Source organism: Hetaerina americana, unplaced genomic scaffold (genome assembly GCF_022747635.1).
Source record: "Hetaerina americana unplaced genomic scaffold, ioHetAmer1.1.p SCAF_3, whole genome shotgun sequence".
Lineage (NCBI taxonomy): Eukaryota > Metazoa > Arthropoda > Insecta > Odonata > Calopterygidae > Hetaerina > Hetaerina americana.
The window spans coordinates 84,769,141-84,789,285 of NW_027286874.1; the positions used below are offsets into that span (position 1 = coordinate 84,769,141).

Here is a 20,145-nt window from a genome sequence, read left to right on the forward strand (position 1 = left end):
GACACGGGAGTCGAAAGGGAGGGACCGGAGAATCACGGAACATGCTCGCCCAATCTGGTGACCTTGAGCTAATACGTACATTTAAGACTAATTTAATTAGAGAAATTAAGTGTTGAACAGATTTAATATGCCATTTTTTCCACGAACCTTAAGGGATCGTAATGACAATGTTCGACCGCGGTAGGGCCATGTTCGGGTAAAATTATTCTGGTGTGTATTCAACCCCTGCCACACCCCCTAGCGGTGGCTTGCAGGGCATATAAACAAGTAAAATAAAAAAGAAACACATAATTTTGATGTTGCACGCCTGGTGTGGAATCACTCCCTGTCACGTTTACCAGTGTTGGCTTTCAGGGTACCTACTTTGTAGATGGGTGGCTGGATCTTGTCACATGTGTCATAATTTCAATCTTATCGTGTGTTTTATATTTAGATCATGTAGGATAGAAATAGATAGAGGATGCCGACTGGAACGCCGGTGAGACATTTATGTGAAAAACATTATTACGCACAGATGGCATCCCTGCCTGAAATTCGCTTATTCATCATTAACATGCCCTGGGCGCCATCAGAAATAAATGTTTTACTGGTAATACCATGAGAGAATAATGAAAAAAATAGATTAGCAGTGTTCAATTGTGAAACCGACCGGTTTCAAATGCCATTTTTCCCGAAATGGAACAATATGTAACTCGCAACTCGGGGTTTAATAAAAAATCGTCGTCATCATGCCTGGTCATGTGTTGGATGTTGTTCTATGGCATATGTAAATGTTTATTACGAATAGACCAAGTGATAATGGAATACCACGTTGTAACTATGAAACGAGTTTTATTTAATGCGCTTACGCTCGAATAAATCCGTGTCAATTGATCCGAAAAATCTGTATTGATAACTCACGTATGGTTCTGAATGAGTGTGAGGTCGTCTAATTGAGTAAAATAATCCGCCCACGCGTGCTAGCTCTGTTCCATTGTCAGGGACACCCCATACCCTTCCCAATTTATTTAAAAAAATGAATAGTGCACTAAACTTGAGGATGAGTTTATGCTGATTATCATGGTAAACAAACCAAAATTCGATGGGTGGCATTAAAAATAGAGGGTAGCCCTCATTTAATCTATTCCGATTTTTTCGGAACGACCAGTATAGCGATTCATATACGCTTTAATAAACGATGTAATTAATACTACTGTATAATACGGTGTTACATTTTTTTACCGCTGGATTTCTGAATCTGACGAATGCGACCATACCTGCAGTGTAGAATTTGTCTTCATAGACTCATGGTAGAGCTTCGAAGGATCATAAGAACTGACAAATGAAACGTGGTCAAAGTAAAGGAGCCGATGGTTAATGAGCTAGTCTCCTGCTTCACTCGTGGTTAACTTTGTTTCCATCCCTTTTCGATTCCGATCAAACTTACACATCATTTTGTAGGCAGTGCTTTCTTGAAATATTCCACGATATTGCCAATAAACATCTATCCTAATCTACGAGCATTTTGAACGAACTCATTTCATCATTTAGTCTTTTTCTTTGAAAGCAAAGAATAGAGTAGTCCGCTGTTCTTTGAGGCAGCAACAATTATTGTGTTTTAACCCTTAGTAAGGAAGCAATGATACATATTTCAGCCTCGGATAAAAAAATTCACTGAATAACTATTAAATTCATCTAATTTGATCGTAAAACTTGTAACTTTGGATCAATGCATAGCTAGGGTACAAGTTCATGGAGGTCATTATGCATGGGTGATGGTAAAATGCAATATTGAGAGAAAAAACCGCGTTGCGTCTTGTGGAAAGGTCAAATAAGCACGGGTCATATCCATAAAAAACGGGTTTAATTTTTATCTGAAATCATTTTCGTTTATTATCTCTCTTCGTAATCCTGTTTTAGCCTAATCTTCTGCGGAGCATAATTTTTTCTTTGAACACCATGTGTTTCATCTAATTTAATTTCAATCTCATCTTAATCAAAATCAGTAATCGAAATGGTACATTTTGATTGTTTTTGTCTTATATTTATATTTTTTCTCTCACTTCTTCTGTGTTTTTTCTTTGTTTTAAGAACAATTTTCGAAATATTTTTCAGCATTCTTTAATTAGTGAAAGTTTCATAGGAGTTAACGTAATTTGATATCGAGTGATGGAAGCATGATCAGACAGCAGACATGAATGTCATTTTGAAGGTTTTCTTTTCTGATTTGTCAACTGAAGCCTCAATTATGCAGAACTTTTTTTCTTTGTTCGAAAGTTGATTTACATGCTCTCTTTAAAATCGCTGTTGAATTACACGTTCTGGTTGTCCAATGGCCCCCAGAATTTTTCAGTATTTCGTTGAGATTTCTTATCTATTCCCGCATTTTGTGTTTAGTAAACAGGGTTAATGGCTGTTATTTGTTCACAAAATGGGCGTAATAAGATCAATCACGAACAAGTGACCCCTTCGGAGTACATATCATTTTTTAATCTTTCTAAATTGGCTAATCTATGCGGCATCTCGTGTTACTGCCATTGCGCACTGTAATGGGGTGATTCGGATTCCTTGCACTGGGAGGGTAAATTATGAAGGAAAAACAATGTTACGTTAAAGCATCAACTCTAATGATTGCGGGTAGGTAATGGATTAATTATTGCTTTCTTTAGGATTTGTAGTTTAACTGAATATCACTTTCTTGCAATGGTAAAAATTCATAAAAAATCAACAATTTTAGTGAATAGTGTTGCCGTCTTGAGTTGACTCTTGTCTCTCCGTCTTTCCAGCATCACCTTATTTGACCAAAGGTTGATAATTAATAGATTTTAAGAGTATTGAATTTCTTGGAAGAGAGTTTTAAGAGTTCACTCAGTTCGTTTATTATTCCAGAAGCGTTATTTTCAGCTATGACCGAACAGCGTTTAGGTTGTATGCATATAAATGAACGGAGGATATGATTATGGTACGATCAGTTATCACTGGCTGTTGTTATTTATTTCTCTAGTATGGAACCAGTGCTATTTGGCACGTCTGGCATCACACTAAAACTATCGGTATCAATAGCAATAAATTACTGAAAGTTACGGCATGGTATAGTTTGTACTTTTTCGCTAATTAATAGTTTTCTTTTCTTAAGTGAAGTGTCATTTAATTTCTTATCGTTCGTCGAATTCGTTCTTACACCTAATAAATTAGGAAATAATTAGCATCAGCTGTTACATAAATACTTATATGTATGAAGCTATACTTTTTACTTCCCATTTTTGATATTTTTGTTCTTTCTTCCTTCTCAGCAAAAGTGTATTAATTGATGTCTAGTGCATAATTCTAAACTGTTAGTTCCTCTGGATGTAGAATTCAGTGGTTTTCTCGTACATAGTCCTTTCCATCTTGATTTCTCCTCCTCTTTTGTCCCCTTCACACCACCCTCATCCTAATTTTCCTCTTCCCTCGTTATTGCATGCATGAGTATGGAAGTATGTGGACGTAATTGTCACATAATGATGCCTGTACTCAAAATAATTAGGCCCACTCATCCGTCTGCCCTTCGAGGCAATGCACCGAGTTCGGATCAGAACCGGCGATTCCTTTCATATTCAATGTAGGACTAATTTTTCGATATTATTCCCTTATTTTTAAATCGATATTTGATGCGATATGAGAAAGATTGCGCGTAATTCCATTAGTAATCGTCTAGGGACCCGAAATGGCCCCAATAAATATTCGTCAAGATTCAAGAGCATAATCGTAGACATAAACAAACGTCCTCAAATATACACAGACGACTCATTTTTACCCGTCCCTGAAGAAATTGTTGGGCTGGAATCGATGTATGTTACGATTAATATAATTTTTAATCCGATAATATGATTTAAATTGATTCATTCAATATCTGGAATAAAATATTTTCAATGGAAATATTCACATTCGAAAAGTCTTCTTTTTTTCGAATATCCCGTCTATAGCGTGGGAATAATGGTGCAATCGGAGGGTGTTGGAGCTCGATTTGAGGCAAGTTTATGGAAAAAACGTTCATTCGTGTATTCGAAATGCTTCAGCAAATGAGGTCATTTCGTTTTGCAATCAGCGTGGATTGTGATTCCACAGCATGACGTCAATCTGTGGGTGGGGATGAATTTCGCGGCTCTCGAATTGTTGACGATTAGTGGTTTAATCTTTTTTTTTGCTGTTACTCCGCTTCATTTGTTTACGCGGCTTTTCTCACGATTTTCATTCCAGGGCATCTTCAATATATGAGGTTTTGGCCTTATCAACGGAGATTAATGCCAATTTATTCTTCTACCGCCAAATTTTTTATGTTACGCATTTTTTGCCAGACTCATTATTTGTCACGTTGAATGCATGGATGTAATCATGGTTTTTGGGAAATATTACTTGAATGAAAGATGCTACAAAATATGTACATACGTTTGTGGCAATTATTCCATATTAGTCTCCCACGTCCGGCTGTCATTTCCATATTTTTCTAGATAAAAATTCGTATTTTAAAGTACTCTATTTTGTGTCCTCTTTTCATTAATGCTGTTTTGGTTTCATTAATAGTGTTTTTCGGTTTTAAAATGACTGGTTTAGCCCCAGAAGTATAATTCATTAAATGGATATTAACTGAAATATAAGTAATAAAATTATTGATTCTGAAATGTAATTACAGTATTTTCCCATCGATAACGCCCCCGTTATCTGTACAAAAATGTTCAGATGATCGAAAAAATAACGATGCGCGTTATGTAATGAAAATTTAAAAAAATCAAAATATAGTCGTATTTTTTACACACACATCCGATATAGACGTTCTTTTACACACACACAAAAAAAATTTTTACGCGCATATATATATATACATATATATATATATATATATGTCATGTCTACGGCAAAGTGATATTCCAAAAGCGGCTGGCTACATTGCATGGGTAGCATGGATATTCTGTATATGTTAATACAGATGCGCGGCATCCATACACGTTCAAGATAACTATGAAGCCTTGGTCGCGCGGTATCTGTACAAATTCATGATAACTACAAAGTTCTGGGTGCGCGTTATCGATGGAAAATTACGGTATTAATGAATACGAGTGAGTCAATTTGGAGGACTAAAACCTTTATTTTGGTTCTTAATTTAATGGTTATACTAGAATTTCGATTTTTCCCTATAGTGGCCTTTATTAGTCCACCCCGAAAAATCTTTAGTCAATATTTCCAAGAACTGAAAAATCTGCATGGAGTTACGGTTTGGAGTCATGTTAAGTGTTACGGCTCCAAAGATTTTGTAAACGTCTGCCGCTATTCTTCTTGAGAGGTTGACTTTTAAGCTCTGTGATTAGTAGAATTCTAGTGATTTGCCTTTATAACAAATTTAGTTTTTCATTAATGGGAAGCAAATTCCATTCTATTTATGTTTTGTTATAGGAAGTCTCTAGAGTGTTTAAGTTTCGAATATAATTTAAATTGAACATTGATTGGCCTTTATTTTTGACATAACCGCTGATTCGTATCAAATCCTATTTAAAATCTCCGCGTAATCTAAAACCCTTTTCCAAGGGTGGAACCTGCCGATTTAAGGAGGAGAAATTATTTTTTACATGGGTACTTGGGAAATTGAGCTGCTCATAGCTATATTTCAAGTTTCACCACTGTATAATTCCTTTGCTGTGATAATATTTTTTTTTTAATTTTGAAAACATATAAAAATTCCTCACCATTGCCTGCATGCTTACAAATTTATACTCAAACACTCCTCGGATTACGCACTGGTGGTATCGTTTACGACTATTTCTAAAAACGCTATAGTAGCTATTATTCAAAATATTGACCGTTCGAACGTAACAGACTTAACTCGGGCTGATTTATTGAAGATATGAGAATAAAAATATTGATCTGAATTCATTTTAAGGTTAATGCCCCCTCGGCCCATATCGTTTTAGTTACCCCAGGAAAACTGCGACAAAGCCCCTTTCGCCATTACCACCGGCCTTAAAAGAAAACAGGAAATCGGCTTTCAAAAGTGCGGTATAGTTTTGGGACGGTATCTGATCTGTGAAGACTTATAAGAGAATGCAGTAATAATAAATACTAATCAATTGATTGGGATTCTCTTCGAAAAAAATGTAATATTTGGTTTGACAGTTAATCGCCGTTGGTGTATGCTACCCGTTACTCAGTTTTGCTACCACCCTCTTCCCCTTACCGAAGTGTGATTTCCCGCTGCGGGAAATGGGCACTCCTTGCAACCGTTTCCTTTTTGCACCTCTCTATGCTCAGCGTGCGCCGGGGCGCAGTTAGTGCTGTTACTGACGTACTTATTTGCACTTGTTTGTGAAAAGCGGTCCCCTGTCGGTTTTCCTTTCTTGTTAGGTTAAGATTTCATATTTTATTCCTAGTTTTAAGTTTATCCTTCTCGCAAACCACACTTCCACTTCAGTCATGCTTCTTTCTTTCAATGCCATGCGTTTCTTATTTACAATGACCGTTAAAGGTGAGACTTCACCCACCGGACGTTGCTTATCCTTTCGGGCAGTCAATAAACATTTCGGTTGAGCGCCGCTTTTTTCGGAGCAACCGAGGGTGATACGTTTTTTCTTCTTGATGCTTAAGTAGTCTTCCCGTAATATCCTGTTAAGGAGGGACGTGGGGACGGGGTAAGGGAGAGGGACGGTGATGCCGTCTCTCCTTCTCCATGTGCATCCCTGCGGCACCGATGGTCTTCTCACTGCCAATCTCCATCGAGTTATCCGTGTGCAGCACCAGATAACCAGCTATACCCGTGCGCGAACTTGCATTGCGGGTTAGGGCATTGTGCGGTGGTTGTTCCGACAGCGGAAGGCATTGTCTAGGATGAACAATTAGCTTCGCGCGAGGCAAGGAGCGGACGCCGCGGGATGCGCTCGGCCTGCCTCACCTCGGGTCGCGTCTCTCAAAGGTCGTGGCGCCTGGCGCATCACCTAGGGCTCTTGATGGGGACACTTATACCTCTGGTTGCCACACAGCGGAGGACATTTGACTAAAGAAAATTGTGGAATAAAGTTGAAAAAGAAACATCCATGCATACTACTCACCATGGAAGTCCGTAGGTCATAATCGCTATCATGGGTTTTTTATTTGTCTTCTTAGTTTAATCATTGGATTAGTTACTAACAGGATAACAATAGTAATGTTTATAACGGATGTTTCATGAGTGATGTCCGGTCGCCCTCTTTCGGTGGATCACGGTGTGCCATGTGCTTGTGGAAGTATTGGGGTGAATGTGGGTTTGCTGGTGTCTTAACAACCCCTGCCGCACATCTTCTCGAAGGTATACATGTAGATGTAGATGAAAGTGCATTTTCTTCAGTAATGTCCACTCTTCCTTGCCCCGTTGGAATTATTTTCTTTTTAATTCGCAATTGTGCACTCTATCACGTAGTAATTAGAGATTTTACAAAATGTTCTAAGAGCAACTTAAATAAAAGCGTCTATCACAAAACACAATCGCAACCGCACGAAAGCATAACTTAACCACAGGAACAGTTTTCATGCGCGCAAGTAACTCTTTTTGCTTTGGCCCTGGCTTTGCAAACTCCTTGAAATGGCGGGAGTCGCCAATTTGCCAGCCAATCAGCGCTCGTGCTTACCCTTCCCGGCCAGAACAATGGATTACTCTGGTCTCCTTATCTAGGGGCTCTAGTCTCCTTCGGTCCGTCGCCGGGAGACTCGCGACAATGCGCATCGGCGACGAGAGGCACTGTGCTGTGACCATCGGAGTCAAGAAGTCGCCTGTGGAAGGGGTGGGGGCAGTGATGTTCTGTTTGTGGGGAAGTGGAGCCCTGGTGTGAGGGGCTGCCCGAGTAAACTTAGGGCGCGTTTGCCAAGGTGTCGTAAAATTGATGATTGATCGTGATATTGTGGAACCGAATCAAATAACCTTGAAATATGTATATTTTCACTCGAAAACTCGTGGAGTACTAAATATCCTGATGCCTCAATCGATAGCAGAGCAACGGCGATGAAAATAGGGTATCGAAAAAGAGCTAAATATATAGTAAAACTAATTCGAATAGACATTAATAACGAACCCCAAACTCAATTAATTGAAATGCTGTGTCAAAATGGGAATTTAAATGATCCGTAGAATCCTTTCATAGTTTTACTTCCCTAGATGCCAAAATCCAATCGAGGTAATTTTTTTTCTTAATAGTGGTTAAGAAAAATCATCAAGCTGTGTCAAAAAGTAACGTAAACGTAGCCATATATTGTAAATCAAGCCATAGGAGACAATCACATGCACAAAATTTATAAGGCAAAATGCAATTCCTCTTCCTGGCGCAGAGTAAAACCTGTAAGAAGGTACAAGGAATGAATTAAAGAACATCTCGCTTGTTTAAAAAATAAAAATTCATATTTGCCTATTTTCTGAACACGTATTACACGATGGACACAAAAGGTGACTTCATTCCTTAGATTTTCCTCTTTACATAAATTACCGTTTGGCTTAACTTTGAGGGAGAATGTGGAATTCTAAATGCGTATAATATATGAAAGGCTAACAATATTAGCGGCAATAAATGTGTATTGACTTCATTGTAACAAAACTTATAAGGGCCTATTTATTAATGCTATCTTATTTATCCATTTGGTAGTATTTAAACCCTCTCCTCACTTTCCAGCGTCGATGACTTACCACCCTGTAGTTACACCCCTTTCCATACATTCTCGTGGCGACTTGTTGGGCAATAGCTGTATGTAGATGCATCATGTAAGCACGGTGGCTCCTGTAGTTTTTACTTGATCAAGACGTGCGTTGAAACCCAGATCTGTTTAAATAAAAATTAGCGAAATCATTAAGTATTTTCATGTTTACCAAGGTGTCAATCCAGACTGAGCTTTTAGTGCTTCCATAGGAGATTCTTCGAGCCTCATCTAGGGTGTGTGTGCTTAGCAGGTGGTGATACCACACTGGCCAGGCACTATTCATGCTGTGAATGAAGTACTATTAGGGTTCGGGACCAACTCAGAAATTTTTAATTTCAACTGTGGCGATAACAATTGCGAATAGCTTTACTTGCTCCTCAGTAGGGGTCCAACCTTTCATTAGGAACCAGCCCCTCAGTGACTCCTCATACCCTGGTGAAGGTGGCTGGGACCACCGAAATGTAGAAGTGTGGTTTAAAAAAAATATTTTTAGTTTTCTTTTGACTATAATGTACTGCATGTGCATCGGGTATATATGTATATGTGTGTATGTATGTATCTATGTATATATGTATGTATATATATGTATATGTATATGTATATATATATATATATATATATATATATATATATATATATATATAAAACACTTTTTAGAAAGCCTCACGGACGTGAATAATAATGCATACAATTTAGCATTAGTGGACACAGACAAAAACACAGAAACACATAAAAAAGAAAATTCGAAACCTAGTGAGTTTCATTTATTTTTTGTGTTTCTGTATTATTGTCTGTGTCCACTAGGGCTTAATTTTATACATTATATATATAATTAATGATTATTTATTATTAAGTAATCTACCGTTTAAGTTAGGTTTTGGATGGACACAAGCCATCAAACAATTGTCTCTTCCATTAGCCCCTTTTCATCTCCGTAATATCCTTCCTCCCTTAACGAAAAGTGACTGTACGGTTAGTCGCAGGCGTGACGAGGCGTAGAAAATTTAGAAAAAAATAGGGCAACTCACATTTAAAAAAATATTTCAACTACCTTTTACCCCGGAGGAAAGGAGCCTAAGAATTTAGTAATATTTGAAATTTTAAATCAAATTGTGGTGAGGATCGTGGAAGGCAGTCTTAACTCAGAAATAGGCGAAAGATTACGAATATGTTCATTGCTCACGATTTGCCGATTACCACCAAGTTAGTCTGATTATATTAGTTGCGTTAAAATTTCTTTAGTTTAAGTAATAGTACTAGGCACTGTAGTGTAATTGGAAAAATTCCAAGGTGAGAGACTTGAGGAAAATTTTGGCACAGTCGTGATTTTCTCATCATTTGGTCGTGAGTTATCAGTGTTATCAGCATAGCATATTCTTTCCGGGTTCGAGCGTGACTATTCTCAGTTTTGTTCGTTGACATTGTCCAGGTCGCTTCTCTCGGCGATTGGCAAGAGAAGAATCAAATTTCTTGAAGACGTTCATCACCAACCCCCTTCCCTCCCTCAGCACTCCGCGCCCTCACTCCACCACTCCACCTTTACCTCGCTATCTCATTCGCGAGCCCACCTCACCGGGTGTTCCGAGCGGGAGGGCGTGGTGGAGCGAGGGAAACCCGTCCCCCTCCCCCGCCCTCCTCCCTCCACCACCGACCGAGTTCCATCACCGGCTTCATCCCTTCTCACAGACAAACGCGAACCTTTACCGACGGACCACCGCCCTCCCCCCATCTTTCTTCCTCCCTATCCTGCCGAGCGGAACGCTAGTTCATTCGGTATTTGCGCAGTAGATTACTCATGAGGCGACAAAGGAATCTGCGGGTTGACGATGCCCGGGATGGTTCTCCCTCCCCCGCCCCATTCCTCTCCCTCATTCCCCATGATTTGAAGGAAAGCCTGATCTCATTCTGCCCCCACCCACTCGCTCTTTCAGATATCGAGTGGATATTATTCTCTTTTTTTTCTCTCTTTGCCTTGCATCCCTTCCTCCGCTGATCGATTGGAACCCGAAAAGTTTCACAATGAAAGGAGGTCAATAGGAAAAGGATGTCATTTTTTTCGGTTGGGGGATAGGATTAGTGCGGGGGGAGTGTGTGTGTGTGTGGAGGAGTTGGGGAATGTGGGGGGAGCAGGGGATGGGGTGAGGAAGCCAGGAGAAAGCTGGGATGGTAACAGGAATTTAGTTTGCAAACCCATCCTCTTCGTCCCGACTCGCGTTCCTTCCCGCCCGCGTCGTCTCCGTATCTACCCTCGGGTGTTCGAAGGGTGGAGGTAGGAATCTAGCAGAGAAGTATCGAATTGCGTTGAAACCTTCCTACAGCGACCACGTACGAGTCTAGGAATGAAGAGCGGCGGCTGTCTCGGAAGAGTGGAGACTGCTATGAGGATGTGTCTGATTATGAGAGGAGTGGTAATAAGTAACTGTGGTTGCACATTAATAGTTTAAATTCAGTCTCACATACGCACACATACTCGTATATTTTAAAACAAACACATATGAATAGAAATAATATCCACATTATTTTTATAAAAAAATCCTATATTCGTGTATCCGATTTGTTTTGAACAATTTTAAGCCCTTAATTAGCACTTCGTTTTTTCTAAGTTTATTTACTCTTCCCCCTGGTAGTTCAGGCTATGCTAATCTTCAGCATCTTATTTAAAGACTTTGAGATACATACAACTACGAGTGTCTGTAAAAGTTTTAGAAATAACTTCGCTTCTATAGCCCCGCTTTGTTGAACAAATTATTCGTTTATTTTTGCGCTCACCTAAAATGATAAGAGAGTCATTTCATGCACTTAGCCTCTGAACCCCATTAAATAGGCTCTTCACTAACCGCTGATGAGAAGTTTTTGGTGTTTATGGATGTGGAAACGGACTGGTTAGGGCCGTTATTGAGAGGTGGGAGGTGTATTCATATACGATTCTGATTGGTTCAGTTTGGGGAAATTATTTCTTGCCCTTTACGTGGAGGGTCCCGAGTGTCATAGTCTCCAATTAGAGGCTCTTCTGAATAATGTGCGTTTGGCCCCGAGAGAAAACAGATTTTTTTGTCTATGATGGACATTGGTCAGTGTTACATTTCCAAGTGATAGGGGAGGAAGGGAGAGGGTAGGTATACAATCCCGCTTACCCCTCGGAAGGTTAGGACGTCATTTTTTTCTCCTGTTGCGTGGCCGTCTTTGCAATTTCAGCCTATTAGTTTTAGAGGCTGGGTTCAATTTTTTTAGCGAAGTGTTGTCAATGGAAATCTTAATTCGACTTCCATAAAACACAAAGAGGCACGGAATCTTCTACAGCCTGGCCGAATACCATTAAGCGGCGGGTTCTTTTTTTTTTGAAGGAGCGCAAGAAACCAATTTTTTTTATTGGACGAGGATTTGGGTGGGAATCGATAAATTTCTCATGACATTCACAGGTGTCAAATTCATTTTAAGCGACACATTAAACTTGTATTACACTTGCAAATGATCGTGTTGCGTCCTACGATTTTAGCCTTCAAGATAATATCGTGTTTTCTTTCAGTCTTAATTTTACCCTTAGGAACGGTGTGTTGAACAGTTTTAGTTTTTCAGTCGTCGTAAAGAGTTATCAGTGCGGTGTTATAGAAATTCATCATAAAATGCTCGGTGATGTGCTACAATCATTGCTATTTATTACAGTTTACTCTCTTAAAATTCAAACAGATGAAGGTCAATTATGTTCCGTTACGCATCAGAAAGAATTTAGTTTGGATGCAAAGCGTTGAAAAGGACTTAGAATTATGCGAGACCAATTCCTCCACATTTATGGCTACCGTGGTAAATATATTTTGCAAAATAAGCTAGCTCCATTGGGAATTGATTTATTTATATTCGTATGAAGTTGCTTAAAAAATTCAGAGTATATGTGTAATTACGAGTAGTCATGATAAATCTTGAAATATTGTATTTAATTAGGTAAAAAGAACGAAAACTGAGTAATATCGAACCAGAAAATGAATTAAGGTGCCAAAATTTACACCTAAGCCTAAATTGAATTGGAAAAAAAGAAGAAATAGATTAAGATAAATTACAATTTTCGATTTGAGATAGTCAAAGTGTGACCGCGAGCAGATAGTTAGAAAAGTGCGTCTTGAAACGCAATTTGGTCTATTGCCGTAACAAAGGTTGGGGAATGACTGAAGAAGACAAAGGGGGATGTGGTATTGCAGCCAGTCTTCATTTCGCGTCGTTTCGTTTTTCGTTTCATTTTCCTGTTGAATGCATTATTACTCAACGTTTTAATGATTGGTTTTGAGGGAAGATTGCCGATTAGTTCTCTGTTCCGTTTTCCATAATGAATTATAGATTCTGACACATTTCCTCGTTGTGTATTCAGTGAAGTTAATTTGAGTTTTAATCGTAATCTTGATGAGGGGATTTAGAAAAAAATTGAAATATTTAAAGCTGTTTTCGGGACGAGTACGTCAATATGCGGGTCTAATTCTTATTTTTATTTGTCTGTTGCGAGATCTGCAATCAGATTGCTGAATTCTCCGATAAATCGCCGAGACTTTCCCATCGTTTGTACCTTCGGACGATTTAAATGCAACTTTGAGAAGCGTAGCCCTTGGGCGTTGGAGGTAATAGGCTGTTACCTCCAACCCTCTTGCTACAGAATGACAATCTTCGTGCAGTTAAGTGAATGGCATCTGCGTGGCCCGCTATCGTCAATATCTACTTCTGCACTATACCCAGAAAACCTCCTCAAGGGCGTGTGGGAGGGGTTATTGGGACACCACACGTAAAACAGAATGCAACCACATGCAAAACAAACAAAAGCATGCTAATTCACACCCAAACAGACGAATATACGTATTCATGCGCAACCTATCTTAGCATAAATATTTGCTAATAAATGTACTGTCTACTAACATTCTCAAGTCCATACACCTACGAATGTACCAGTTGTCTGCGCAGCGTCAAATCCTCCCCTCGCTTGTAATTCGAGTGTCTCGACTATTTCTTTAATGGCTATTATGATTCCTGATTGCCCTAGTCTGTTGGCTCTCTCCTTTCGACGACTCCGTCTGGAGTTTCCTCCAGAGACAATGTCCTCCGGTGTAAAATGCAATTTATACGCCTCATTTTATAGTCTTTTCATTTATTCGTATTTTCCTCCGATCCTAATCGTATGCAGACATGTGGTTTATATGATTAAATCTTTCTCTATAGTCCTTCTCATACCATTCCCTAGCACAAGTCTTCAACAGGCACTCCTTCCCTATACAATGGTCTAACCAATCAACCTTTATTTCCTTGATTATCTTATGAATGACTCAGGATAGGAAGACATTGAGGGCAACCATGAATGAAATTACCACGCGGCAGAACAACCAAAGTTGATCTATCGTCTATATATGCTTTGAATACGCAGATGCGTGTTCTGCGGGATTCGTCTGTTCTCGTAGAGGGAAAGTAGGACAGTGAATGGATTGAGCCCTGCACCTGACTGATTTCTATGGGGAAGGTTTGCGCCTAAGAAGTCATCCCTTGCGCTATTCGTGATAAATTTCTCGCGTTGGGATCTTTTTTTTTCGTTTACGTGCTTTTCGTGGAAGTTTCCGGAAACGTAGCTTCTGCATGAATGGAGACTGCCCGTAAGTTGCTATAAGGCACATTAGCGGATCAAGGAAACCTTTTGTCGGGGGTGGGAATTATTTTCATGTACGGACCAAAATAATTTTATAACAATACAAAAATTTCAGAGTGTAAAAATCATTCGCCTTGACTGGGATTCGAACCCAGATCCCTCAATGTCCGGTCGAATGCTTTAGCCTGTTAAGCTATCGAGGCGTCCTCTTAAACTGTGAAATTTGTTCGAATCCCGGTCAAGGCGAATGATTTTTACACTGTGAAACTTTTGCCTTGAAATTCATATTAGCGGATGAATCCGTTAAAAGTTACCGTTGCGGCATCTCCCGCAGTTTCTTTGGAGTTTAACTTGATAACCTTTTTTCTATAAATAAATATAAAATCACTTTGAATATGGAACTTATCGCACTCATTTGGCCATCGCAACGCACCCTGCTGTGGATAATTTTATTCGCCAAGGGCAACAAGAGCAGTTTCGGGCATGCAAGTGATATTACTCGTATCATTTGGAATTTCATTGAAACCAAAGATATTAGTCGTATCAAAAGTACTCCCCTCATCACCCGTAGCTAAACCTAGGGTTCGGCTGAATGCCGGAGAGGGATCCGAGTAGACATTCTTAGTCTGCTTTATAATTAAGGATTACGTTTCCGGATATCAGTTCATACACTACAATGATGTTTGGGGATGAGGTGACTCCAACCCACATACCTTTCTTCTGATTTTGAACTGATTTACTATAATTTTAAGCTTAAAAATTTGTGATTTAACTGTGGGTGACTTTTTACTTGTCCTCTGAATTATATCGGTGCGGCGTTCATTTCGTCGTAATAAAGTAATACGTGCAGGATGCACACGTGTATTTCTTAACTCTGATCCGTCATAACGACTCAACCACCCTTGTGCTTTGAAATCCACGTGCTTATGTTTAGTGAAACGGCTTGTGTTCGGGTGGATGTATACAATTGTGCAATGAAATAACTGAAATATCACCTATGCCCAATGCATCTCTCGGAATCCGCTCTGGATTGATATTTTACAGCTAGTTGGAACGACTCCGATGTCGATGCACGAACACCATAGCTTTGGCACTTGCAGATATTTTTGCATTTGTATTTGTGAACATTCATGAGGAAAGAGACGGAGGAGATGGAGGGATATCGACGGAGGCTTCCGTCGAAACAGCAAGTATTCGAAATTGATCGGAAGACCAATATTCACCGGGTGATGACTCTGAGGGGGTGGGGAAGGAGAATCTTTTCTTCGCAAGGGGGGGTGGGAGGGAGGGAAGCCCGTTACATTTTCCGTGCACGTGGCCCCGGGACCCCATATCCGACTTTCAATCAACTTCCCGCCCTTTCACTCCTGACTGTTTTCTTTATTTATTTTTCATTTTTTTTTGAGCGATTGATTCAAGGATCACGGATTCCACACGAGGGACCCGGCCGTGCCCTGTGTGATAGAGTGCCGGCGAGAATCCTCTCACCTCTCCCGAGCCCTTCGCCTCCCTCCGATGCGCGGGGAGTTGCGGGGGGGAAAAGGGGTGTTTTTGACGGGGTTAGGGAGGGGTCCGCGAGGCTTTTGAAGGTGATTATTGGCATTCAGAAATCGTTTTCGCGCGATTTAATCTCTCATTTCCGCTCCGGAGGCGTCGAATATCGTCCGCCGTGAGCTTTCAGGATTCCGGTCGGGGTATGCCGTTGGCTCTCGGACGATCAGAGAGGGGCGATGCTGGGAGAGGCCAGACACAAGTCTGCCGACTCCCATTCCACGGTTATTACGCTCTAATAAAGGATGTCTGGGCCTCTCCTGCTCCCTCCGGTTTCTGTCCCGTCTACTCCTGTCCGCTCCAAAACCTCATCTTAAAATGGATGCCAACATTTCTGTTTCATTTCCGCAGCTAAGGTTCGCTATGATGCCCGGAGCGCCTAGTCCCTTCAGGGACCCAGTTCGTGGGGACCGCGCGCTGAATATAATTGTAAAAAAATTGCAATCTTTTGTTTCTCTAGCGAATTAATGTCATGGCGAAATGGCAGACATATTATTACCCACGTCGCAATTATTTTTGAAAAGGGAGGGATAGGTTGGTGGAGAAAAACCAGGGTCAGGGGGACCAGGTTGTCGCTGTTTATGATTGCAGATACTTGGGTATAAGAGAAATAAATATTCGTTCGCAAGAATTTATATTTCCAAAATATAACCATGGCGAATGAGGGACGTAGAAATGGAGACACTTCAAAATTTTTCATGCTTAGCTTTAAAACTTTGAAAAATAAAAATAAAATTCAAAATTCCCTGAGATTTAAAAGAATACGTTGTTGCTGTCATCACGCGAATCCTTTCCTCTATTTTGCTCAGGGAGTAGTATATTGTATGAAATACAGGAACTCAATGGCGCTCAGGTGTCCCCTAAACTCGTGCCCGTTGATGCCCGTGTATTCTTATGTGAAAGAAGGCGATGAAGGCGATCTGTAAAAAATAACCGTGAATGAGTAAATGAATGTGCGGTAATGATCGCACCAATTCGATCTCCTGAACGTGAAGCAGTGAGCCTCAAAGGAGATCTCAGAGTTTTTAGTATGATTTGTATCCATTTATTTCTTAGTCACGTATTCCGAATACGCTACATTGTTTATTTTAGTTTGAGACACAACTCTATATCTCTACTGTATTGTACTGATAATAAACACAATAATCGTGTATTACCATGATTAAAATAAATTTATCTGTCGTCTTTAAAAAACAAAAGGTATTTCGAAACCTTAACTGAATGGAAAGTTAAATATCGAACCTTGTCCTGTAACTTTCAAAAATTCCTGAAGATGCTACAGTGTAGCGAAACTAGTTGAAAATAAATCAGTTATTTTATGTGGAAACTGCAAAGTTATTAAGTGAAACTCCTGTTCGCAATGGATTTCCACAAAGTCTCGGCCTCAACCATCAATCACATCTTGTCCTGCAAGCTGTCGAAGTACGTACCATGGGTGGTACGTCACCGGTCATTGGTGTTGTTGGCGATGATCGGCCTTCATTATTCTTTTATTTTTGAAAGTACATATTGTTCAAGCCGTGACATATACATAGTCTAGGAAAAAAGGATACCTTTAATCACTCCATTCGGCATCAATTATCTGCCATCATATCGTTGTGATCTCGCCTTTCGCTAACTTCGTGTGTTTTTTTGTCAAAAAAACTTCCCGCATGGCCGCATGTGAATGCTATTAAAGAATGTACTGCTCGTTACACTATTTCTTACTCTGCTTTGTTTGTTTTCAAGTTTCCCCTCCCATCCCTCGTCTCTCTCTATGGGGGGACCCTCCCGCTGCCTGCAGCCTGGTGTCACGGTCCCTTACTGTTTCCTTGGGGGCAGAGACCATTGTGTGTTGCATATCCATGTGGTAGTGGAATTTCGCCTCCTTACTGTTCATATTCTAGTTAGTACGCCATTAGATAAATTTTTACTACATTCTAAGGCGCACGTGTCTTTTAGTCGATATTATATGTATTTGCATGCTTGTATGTTAAAAAGGTTTTTGCTGCATGTGTGCCACTATGTTGATTTTGCATGCATTTTCATTCTCTTTTACGGGTGATGGTGACCTAAGCACCCCCCGCCAAACGCCCTTGCTGCGGCTTACGGGGTATTATGTAGATGCATATGGGGTTAAAAGTAATCCCGGTATTTCAGCGTAAACTCGCGATTTGCATATGTTTATTAGTTTGTCTTGAATGTAATAATCTTTCTGATTTCTTGATTAATTGGATAAAATATTTATTGGCGTATTGTATTTATTGTTTATTTATTATTTATTTATTTATTATTGGTGTATTAGTTATTTAATAATGGTGGAAATTATTGGAGGTGTGAGGTTAAGTTGTAAAAAAATATTATTTTTTATAGCATTATTATATTTAGTATTATTTTTGGATAGCGATTTATGTTTAATTCGAAAGATTTTCGATGTATATGTGAACTTATGTTTGCCATTATTTACCAAGGACCATGCGAGCACAATGCTCCTCCATAAGGCAACAAAAGTGGAGTTTCTGCTAACCGGACGTGGGTGCTCGAGCGTGGTGTGTTATTATTTTACCAATTGCCGGGTGCTTACTTTACCGATTGCTTTTCTTTGGCTTCCAAGAAATATCCAAAGAGTTCCTCAAATATTGTTTGATTGATTTTCTAGAGACTGAACCACCGTGAATGATTAGAATGCTCTGTCAGCTGTTCGATTTTTTTTCGTGTTACGTTTGCATCCACCGTCAACCTCCCACTCTTCTCAAACTAATCGGTTGATCTGTAGCGGTATAGCGGAACATCATTTGCACTTATCTATTTGCTTAACCATTTTATTTTTGTGTGATAACATTTGTTATTTGTCCAGGTTAAATCAATGAGTGGGGTTTATGTTTCTCCTATCTTTATTTGTTTTTTGGTGTCCGTGGTCAAAAATGGAAATTAAATGATTCTGTTGCGGTGTTTACCATAAATTTATTTTCCCACGACCCGATTGTGGCAGATGAAAATTACCCGTTGATGGCAAATAAGCATAGCTTGAAATGGTTGTATAAACTATTTCGCAAATATTTCTGCTCTAATAAGCTTACTTTATTTGGGAGTATGTTTTAACTGGTTTTCATTGCTTAGCTTTGCTCATTGGAATATTAAACAAATATGTATTTCTCAGTGTTTTTGGGACAGCCATTGCTAATTGATACAAACTAATGGAAGTCCATAGCTATCAATGATGAATCACCTTTCTATTTATAAATATATGATGAACAATTGAAGATATTGATATATTGTTTGTATTGTTCAAGCGCTGTTCAACTTAACGTCAGAATCTTACGCCTGCTGTAGAAGTTAGTTATTAGATCCATTTTTTGAGTCAGAAGCGCACACACTCTAGGTTCCTCTGAAAATTCTTTTATGAAGTCTCATAGCACTGTCAAATATGCTGTTATCATTCTACATGGCTAAGAGGCATCCTCTACGGGCCTCGTGAACCCCCAAGCTTAAAAGAGTAGACCTTTTTTAAATTAAATCTCCCTTGGTTGATAATTGACAACCATGTTAGATTTGCATGATATATTGCAATAATTAATAGTATCACGGTCAAGCTTCGTTTTGGATCACTTTTCCCCAAGTATCAACTGCGATCCCTGTAGTGGGTGTTACCTGTGTAGCGTAACTGTCAAGTTTAATTTTAAATATGTCGAAAGGAATATTATCTGTACTTAAACCCTGGCAAAATATGCCATCGTTGAATTTCACATCACGGTCGAGATAGCTGTCCGTTTGATTACGAACCAAGAGGATGGTTACTATAAGGATCTATCGCTTGCTTAGCGAGGCGTCTGATCTGCAGAGGGAATATTGTTACTGGTATATTTTTCTCCTCTTTCTTCCAAGCTTTACCCACCTGATTCTTCAGTTATATTCGTCCCCGGTCCCTCATTGTCCCCTCCCCACTCTCACATCCTCAAATTCTTAATTTTCCTGAAAAGATTGCTTTCTTTTTATCCGTCCGTCCCCGTTTCGTCGCGCACGGATCGGATCGGTGGGCGGGGATTGCGTCAACGCGTCCATCGCAGATAATTGGCCCCTAATCATCTCCTCGGACAGTTTGTTCCTCGTGGCTCCCCTCTCATCCACCCACCGCTCACTCTCCTCCGGCCACCCTCCCTCTCCCCCTTTGACTCATTCATTCCACTCACCAAACACTATTCCTCCCTCACCATCCGCCGGGAATTTCATGGCGACATTTTCCGGTGCCGCTCACCCGTAGGGGTTGGGTAGGAGTGGCCACCGGAGCCAATGGTGTTTGGAGTTCAAGTGACTGCCTCCACTTCTTCCACTCT

At 39.8% G+C, this 20,145-nt stretch overlaps 1 protein-coding gene across 1 annotated transcript in view; it reads left to right on the top strand.

Moving 5' to 3' along the window:
* LOC139690898 (spermatogenesis-associated protein 20) overlaps window positions 1–20,145 on the top strand; it is a 441,994-nt gene that overhangs the window by 67,123 nt on the left and 354,726 nt on the right. The window lies entirely within an intron of this gene.